The following is a 9,212-nucleotide window of genomic DNA, read 5'->3' on the forward strand; positions in this document are numbered from 1 at the left end:
TGTGCAACACCGGGAAAAGTATACAATCTCTCTATGCCATGGTTCTTCTGCTAGAAAATGGAGTGGGAAGTAGTTACAAGAAGTTAGCATTCAATAAGTACTATCTATGATTATTTTCCCTATAGAAAGAAATCCTATCAATTAAGCATAGAAGGCTGATATTTTAACTTTTGCTATTTCTCTAAAAAAAAAAATAAAAATTTTAGTTTGAAAAGGAAAGTAATAGTGAGTCTCAGTCTTCTGAATCAGATCAGTTTGTGCATTAATTTAAACTACCTGTGGGTGGCGGGGGGTGGGGGGCATGATGTTGTGAAGAATTACACTAAATTTCTGCTAAAACCTGGGTGATCAGCAATAGCAACAATATACCAAAATGGCTAAAAACATGTGGATAACTCCACATGTCCGATCAAGCACAAATTAAACACATTCCAAACTCAATTTTCCAAGAGAGACGTCTATGATTTTTATTAGATCCAAGAAAACTTGTGGCCTCTCCAACACCACCCAACAAGAAGAGGAAGGATGAGGAAAGTCAATATCTGAGAGAAGAGAGCAGTTTTTGTTTTGCTTTGTTTTTAAGAGAGAAGTTTTAATTAATGGAGATTAACCTGTAGAAAATTCTTAAAGAGATGGGAGTACCAGACCACCTTAACTGCTTCCTGCAAAACCAAGCAACAGTCAGAACCAGACATGGGACAACAGACTGGTTCCAAATTGGGAAAGGAGTATGTCAAGGCTGTATATTGTCACCCAGGTTATTTAACTTATATGCAGAGTACATTATGCAAAATACTGGGCTGGATGAAACACAAGCTGGAATCAAGATTACAGGGAGAAATATAAGTAACCTCAGATACGCAGATGATACCAACCTTATGGCAGAAAGTGAAGAGGAACTAAAGAGCCTCTTGATGAAGGTGAAAGAGAGTGAAAAAGCTGACTTAAAACTCAACATTCAAAAAAATTAAATCATGGCATCTGGTCCCATCACTTCATGGCAAATAGATGATGAAACAATGGAAACAGTGACAGACTTTATTTTCTTGAGTTCCAAAATCACTGCAGATTGTGACTGCAGCCATGAAATTAAAAGGCACTTGTTCCTTGGAAGAAAAGTTATGACAAGCCTAGACAGCATATTAAAAATCAGAGACATTACTTTGCTGACAAAGGTCTGTCTCATAAAGTGAAAGTGAAGTTGCTTAGTTGTGTCCGACTCTTTGCTACCCCATGGACTGTAGCCTACCAGGCTCCTCCACCCATGGGATTTTCCAGGCAAGAATACTGGAGTGGGTTGCCATTTCCTTCTCCAGATCTTCCCGATCCAGGGATTGAACCTGGGTCTCCCACATTGTAGGCAGACACTTTACCATCTGAGCCACCAGGAAAGTAAAAATAAAAGCTCTGTCTAGTAAAAGTTATGGTGTCTCCAGTAGTCATGTACAGATCTGAGAGTTGGACCATAAAGAAGGCTAAGCACCAAAGAATTAATTCTTCTGAACTGTGGTGCTGGAGAAGACTCTTGAGAGTCCCATGGACTGCAAGGAGATCCAACCAGTCCATCCTAAAGGAGATCAGTCCTGGGCGTTCATTGGAAGGACTGATGCTGAGGCTGAAGCTCCAGTCCTTTGGCCACCGGACATGAACAGCTGCCCCATTAGAAAAGACCCTGATGCTAGGAAAGATTTGAAGGCAGGAGAGGGGACGACAGGGGACGAGGTGGTTGGATGGCATCACTGACTCAATGGACATGAATCTGAGCAAGCTCTGTGAAGGACAGGGAATTCTGGTGTGCTGCAGTCCGTGGGTCAGACACAACTGAGCAACAACAACAACAAAACTGACTTACTTTTGCAAAATTTGCAAAACTATGTGTGACTGCAAACACGTTGCTAAGGCCCCTTTTAGGGTCTTTTAAAGAAGCCCATGCACATGAAAAGGCTTGAACCTAAGCTTTATTAGCTTCATGGAGAATCTGTCTCTTCAATTTATCCATAGTTTCAGGCATCCTCTGAAGCTACTTTCTAGGAACAGAAACTTTCTCTTCATTCATCCATCTCACTGAAATGTTGGGAATCCTAGTCACCTGTGTAGGAACTAAGAGACTTGGAAACAGTAGATAAAGGAAGAGAACCAAGTGACTCAAATACTCTCCAGTCCAAAAAGAGCCAATTATTTATCTTTAAATCTAAATGAAAAAACTAGCATTCTTTAAAATTCATCTATAGTTAACCTCCAAAGATATGAACAAGCTCTTTCATATCCAAAATTCTGACTTTTACTCTTTTCTATTCTATTTTCTATTTATGAACTCATCTCTTTTAGGGTTTTAACACTATATTTTTACAGAAGCCTATAAAATCTCCATCTCTGGCTAGATCTGACTTCTTGCACACTAAATTATCCCGTTTCTAACTTGTCTTATGAACATCTCCAAGTGTCAGCCAGCTATTAAGCTTAACTTGTTCTAGCTTAAAAAAAAAAAAAAAAACTTTTAGAAAACATGTGTTTTACGTATTCATATTTTATAAAGATAAATTATTACAAAACATATTAGTGATAAACTGATACAGCCACTACGGAGAACAGTAGGGAGAGTCCTTTAAAAATTAAAAATAGAACTACTCTGTGATCCAGCAATCCCACTCCTGGGCCTATACCCAGAGAAAACCATAATTTCCAAAGACACATGCACCCCAGTGTTCACTGCAGCACTGCTCACAACAGCTGTGAGAGGGAAGGAACCTCAACAGAGGAATGGATAAAGAAAATCTGGTACATACATACAAAGAAATATTACGCAGCCATAAGAGGAACAAAATTGGGTCATTTGAAGTGACACGGATGGCCCTAGAGAGTGTCATACAGAGTGAAGTTAAGTCAGAAAGAGAAAAACAAATATTGCATATTAATGCATAATATGTGGAGTTGAGAAAAGTGGTATAGATGATCTTATTAGCAAACCAGAAATAGAGACACAGATGTAGAGAACAAATGTATAGACACAGGGGAAAGGGGAGGGTGGGATGAATTTTGAGATTGGAATTGATTTACATACAATATTGATAGTATGTATAGATACTATAGTATGGATGACTAATAAGAACCTACTGTATAGCTCAGGGAACTCTGCTCATTGCTCTGTGATAACCTAAACAGGAAGGAAATCCAAAGAAGAGGAGGTAACATATATTCACTTCATCATAGAAGCTAACACAACATTGTAAAGCAACTGTACTCCAATAAAATTTAATTTAAAAATAAAATTGAAAAATGTTATATATTCTAAAATGCTCACTGGAGTCAGTTACTCATTCTATTCAACAGCATATTTTAAATATATCCTAGGAGCAGTTTTATTCTTTTAAATTTAGTTAGAATTAGTTGCAGCAGATTGTTTTTCTCTAGGAGAAATCACATATACAAAAAAAGAATCAATCAAAACATAAAAATTCTAAAATAATCTGATCAGTGATATTTGCCTCATTTACGATGTTCCTCATTTTATCCTCCTTATATTATCTTTTGTGATATGAATAACCCTTCACTTTCAGATTTTTCGTACTGAGACAATTATAAAAATATAGATGGGCATTTTATTTTATAGGAAAGTTAAGCATTTTATAGGAAAAAAGTTTCTATTATATAGGAAAAAAGTTAAACTTTTATAGGAAAGTTATTTTATATAAATGTTATAACATCGTATTCTCTTTTTAAAAAAATAACATGCATATTTTCTTTGATATTTTATATTTCAAAAATTCCTTGGCTTTAGGAAAATGCATCTCATGCACCATATGAGGATAGTGGAGTTCAAGTTGTTGAGTCTCCTGAAGCTAAAGATACTAGGTTGTTTGAAATCTAATAATAGGGCTGCCTTATAGCCTTTTAAAAGCCACTTATTAATAAAATGAGCTAATAAGTCTATTTTTTCCCAGAAGATCTCTTTCAAATTCCTACAACTATAAAAATAGTGCTGATATAAAAAATAGACCTGCTGATCTCATTTCAAGGAACAATTTAAACATAAACCTTGACTTTAAAATGGCCCACAAAATGAATTGGATATGAATCACAGGACAATAGGGAATTTTAAGGGAAATCTGTTCCAAAATAGTCCGAGCATGTTGGCATTACCATTAAATACATCTACAAGATAATTGTGCTTCATTGATAAGGTGATATACCCAGGCTCTTGAGATACAGAAATCAGGGAGCTCTTAATAGCTCCTCCTGCATAGAGATTAGAAGAGTAAGGGGCAGAAAAGTCAACTGACTCATTCATATTAAACAGTAAATCCAGGCCGATATTGCACCTGATTCCAACTGCAGCTTTACAGTATAATATAGTGGTTTCTTTCTTTTTTCCTTTCTTTCTCTTTTTCCTTCATTTCTTCCCTCCTTTCTTTCTTTTCTTCCTTTCTCCGTTTCTTTCCTACGTACTATATACTATTACATATGTATAACATATAAAATAAACATAGAATATCACAAGAATCCATAATGTATAACATTCACAACTATTTTTCTATGAAAGGAAAATATACTGGAGAGGGAAACAGTCTTCTTCATTTCAGGGATTTGTGTTATTGTAGTCAAAGCTGCTAAGATCCCTAGAGTGGTGGCTATTCTATTTGCTGTATCTAAGCAATGGATAAGGATGAAAAATTAACTTAATGGGTTTGGGGCCACCTGAAGTTAAATGAAGGTTATTTCATTTGTCAGTATGAGACATGGCAACATTAGTTCTGCTCAGTTACTTGTTTCAGGAGCTAGACATTAGCCTTGTCTTTGGTGAATCTGCCTGCTACTGTTTGCAAAACTACCTCTCCAAAAATAGCAGATAGATTAATCAAATCTGGAGAGATGCAATTTACTAATGGTAAGAATGAAAATAGATATAGACTATATCCAAATAATTCCCCAGTGAAATACCAAGGCTTGGCTAATCTTACTTGCATCATTACCTTGCAAAATGTTCTCTGTAATTCAGCTAAACATTCAAATCAGTAACTATAGATCTTAAATGTATTTAACTATGATTCATTTAATCTGCTATTAAAAACATGCTACATAAATAGAAAATTTGATTGACTACCATTTATAACTTTTAAACATTATACTTTGCAAATAAAGACAATCAAAGCTCAGAAAGGTTATGATTTGGTTAAACTAGGAAAAGTAAGGGGTAGAGCCCCCAGAAGTCAGTCAAGTTTTTAATTTCTATGATAATATAAGTTGGTGACCTAGTCTATAAAGCACCCACTATAACTGAATTTCAATTCAAAATAATGTTTAAAATTACAAAAACATAAATATTTTAACACATACAAATTTTATATTTAATGTTATATGTAGGGCATGCATGTCACACACACACACATATATATATATATATATATACATACACACACACACACACATATATATATGATATGTGAGTAGCCTTGGGAGAAAATTTATATGTAACAGAATTCAGTACTTTCAAATTAATTTTTGGGTGTTACATCTCTAGTCCTTTTGCACATTTTTTCCTCAGGTGTTCAAAGGGAGAAATCAGTCTTTCTGAAAACATGTGAAAAACTCTCTAATTGATGAATTGTACCCTAGTTCTCTCGCCTGCCGATGCAAGAGACACAGGAGACTTGAGTCCAATCCCTGCATCAAGAAGATCCCCTGAAGGAGGAAATGGTAATCCACTCCAGTATTCCTGCCTGGAAAATTCCATGGGCAGAGGAGCCTGGTTAGCTACACTCCATAGGGTCCCAAAGAGTTGGACATGAGTTAGTGACTGAGCACGCACACCCTAGTTCTATAACTTCAAAATCTAGCTTTACTCTTTGATTGGTATTTGTCATCATAAATAAGAAATTCTTTTATATATTTTATTATGGGTTGAATTGTGCCCACCCTCCTCTCAAAAAGGTATTTTAGAATATGACCTTAATTGGAAACAAGGTTTTCACAGATGCAATCAAGTTGAAATAAGGTCATTAGAGCAGGTCCTAATCCAACAGGACCTAATCCAGTATGTCCTTTAAAGGGGACATTTGGACATTGAAGCAGACACAGAAGATGATATAAAGGACATAAAGGGGAACGACAGGCAAAGACTGAGGATCAGGTGATATATCAAAAAGAAAACTAAAGAAAGCTAAAGATTAAGCCAAGATTAAGTTTCAGAGGAATCACGGCTCTGCTAACACCTTGATTTTCGACTCCCAGCCTCCAGACTGTGAGTCGTTACATTTCTGTTGTTTATGACTCCCATTTGGTGGTACTTGTTAGGACAGCTGATACATATCTCACTAAACTAATCAGAAGAAATTTAGTTTGCTTTTTCAAATGTCTTTTTGTTAGTTGCCAGTTCCTTTTATACTGCAGAAACAATGATTAAATAAATAAAACTAATACAATTATGTAAAGTTTAAAAATAAAATAAAATTAAAAAAAAAAAATTAAATGCCTTGTATCATACCAGTTCACTCTAGTCTATCTTCAGATATTAACCTGGGAAAAAACAGCATAATGTAAATGGTTCTTTTGTTTTTAAGAAGTAAGTGGAATGTAAAAGGCTGCTTAGCTAATAATTTCTCTTTGTTTTCCTCCTTAGTATTTTAAGGATCATCACCAAATATTTGAATGGATATTTAAGTATAAATTCATATCAATTTGTCTCCAGCAGACTATCTGGTTTAATGATACTGCTGTCCATCCATAGCTGTAACTCAAATTATCATTTTCTCTCTTCTTTTTATTCCATCTGTCATGGAATTTGCAAGTGATGATTTTTCCAAAATGCCTCTCTAAATCATCATTTATCTAAATCTGGCTACTTTTTTAGTTGAAGATTTCAGTGTGTCTTCAGTTCAGTCGCTCAGTAGTGTCCGACTCTTTGTGACCCCATAAACCGAAGTATGCCAGGCCTCCCTGTCCATTATCAACTCCCGGAGTTTACCCAAACTCATGTGCATCGAGTTGGTGATGCCATCCAGCCATCTCATCCTCTGTTGTCTCCTTCTCCTCCTGCCCCCAATCCCTCCCAGCATCAGGGTCTTTTCCAATGAGTCAACTCTTCCCATGAGGTGGCTTGCTGCTGCTGCTGCTGCTGCTAAGTCCCTGCGACCCCAAGGACTGTAGCCCACCAGGCTCCTCCATCCATGGGATTTTCCCGGCAAGAGTACTGGAGTGGGGTGCCATTGCCTTCTCCGATGAGGTAGCTTAATAGGCTCTAAACTGATCACTTTCCTCCAATTTTAACCATCATGAAAAAACTACAATCTGCTTTGTTCCAGTGATGGCAACTATCGCATGTATCACAAAAACTATTATTGTTGATTCTATATGTTTTACATGTTCTAGCTCACTTAATCAGGACAGGAACAACACTGCTTAGAAAGATTAAATAACAGGCTTAAGGTCAAACATAGAGTGGTAAAGCTGAAATTCTGTTTTACTCCAAAATATATAAACTTGCTACTATATCATAAAAGTCTCTTCATATTGGCTATTAGAAAAAAAAAATTATGTTGGTTGCCAGATAGATTTTGAATGTCCTAGCTTCTTTATGACTTTGTTTTTGATGATTTTTAAAAAACATTAGTTGTTATGTTCAAATTATTAATAGACACAAGTAATCAAGGAAGAGTATCCAAATGCCTTAGGGCCAATCCATCTTGCTTTTAATTCAGTGCTTTCATTTGACATAACTTTTGGTGAACAGGATGCATGTTATAACGTCAGTTACTTGATAAGGTATATGATAATGAAATTATAATTGAATATAAATAATCAATATAATTATAATATATTTATAATACAACAATGGGCTTCCCTGGTGACTCAGCTGGTAAAGAATCTGCCTGCAATGAGGGAGACCTGGGTTCGATCCCTGGGTTGGGAAGATCCCCTGGAGAAGGGAACAGCTACCCATTCCAGTATCCTGGCCTGGAGAATCCCATGGACTGTATAGTCCAGGGAGTCGCAAAGAGTTGGACATGACTGAACAACTTCTACTCACATCAATAATACAATCATATGTCACAATGATTTTAATTACATTTGAACTTGTATGTTAGCTGGTTGTGCACAGACAATCAGTATGCACAAACTTATACAAATTTTTTTGATTACAAAACTTCAGGTAATTTTAAAGCCGACAGATTTTATTTTAACTTTTAAAAAAGCCTAACCTCTCTATTTTTAACTGTGGTGTTGGAGAAGACTCTTGTTGGAGCCTCTTGGACTGCAAGGAGATCCAACCAGTCCATCTCAAAGGAAATCAGTCCTGAATCTTTATTGGAAGGACTGAGACTGAAGGTGAAACTCCAATACTTTGGCCACCTGATGCGAAGAACTGACTCATTTGAAAAGACCCTGATTCTGGGAAAGATTGAAGGCAGGAGGAGAAGGGGATGACAGAGGATGAGATGGTTGGATGGCACCACCGACTCGATGGACATGAGTTTGAGGAAGCTCCGGGAGCTGGTAATGGACAGGGAAGCCTGGTGTGCCGCAGTCCATGGGGTCACAAAAAGTCAGACATGACTGAGCGACTGAACTGAATGAACCTCTATTGTGACAATGGCTGCAAAACTGTGTGTTAGAATGCTTCTTTAGCTGCATCTGTGAATGACCATGTGCATGTTTGTATGGATATGCTGACAGACTTAGCATGAAAGATTGACAATCTAAAGGAATGTTTGGCTATCTGGGAAGGTGAGTAGGATGACCATAGAATTTATTATTCACACAGAGAGAGCTTTGAGAGGTAATGGATGGGGATGGCATCATTAACAAGCTGCTGGACAAACATCATAATATGGTCTTTTTGCTGATAAATAGTGGCAGATGGCTCCCCCAAATATTCACAAAAAAATGATATAGCAGTAAGTTAAAGAAAAAGGGAAATGAGAAGAAAACTTAAAATATATGTTATACTGAGAAATGGCAAGGAATTATGTAGCAGCAACATCTTTTTTTAATTTAATTTAATTTTATTTAACTTTACAATATTGTATTGGTTTTGCCATATATCAAAATGAATCTGCCACAGGTATACATGTATTCCCCATCCTAAACCCTCCTCCCTCCTCCCTCCCCATACCATCCTTCTGGGTCATCCCAGTGCACCAGTCCCAAGCATCCAGTATCGTGCATCGAACCTAGACTGGCGACTCGTTTCATATATGATATTATACATATTACAA

General features: G+C 36.5%; 1 protein-coding gene across 2 annotated transcripts in view; it reads right to left on the reverse strand.

The window, feature by feature from the left end:
* Positions 1–9,212, reverse strand: part of INPP4B (inositol polyphosphate-4-phosphatase, type II, 105kDa) — a 717,001-nt gene that overhangs the window by 184,427 nt on the left and 523,362 nt on the right. The window lies entirely within an intron of this gene.

The sequence above is a fragment of the Bison bison genome, unplaced genomic scaffold (assembly GCF_000754665.1).
Source record: "Bison bison bison isolate TAMUID 2011002044 unplaced genomic scaffold, Bison_UMD1.0 scf7180017864348, whole genome shotgun sequence".
In the NCBI taxonomy this organism is placed as follows: domain Eukaryota; kingdom Metazoa; phylum Chordata; class Mammalia; order Artiodactyla; family Bovidae; genus Bison; species Bison bison.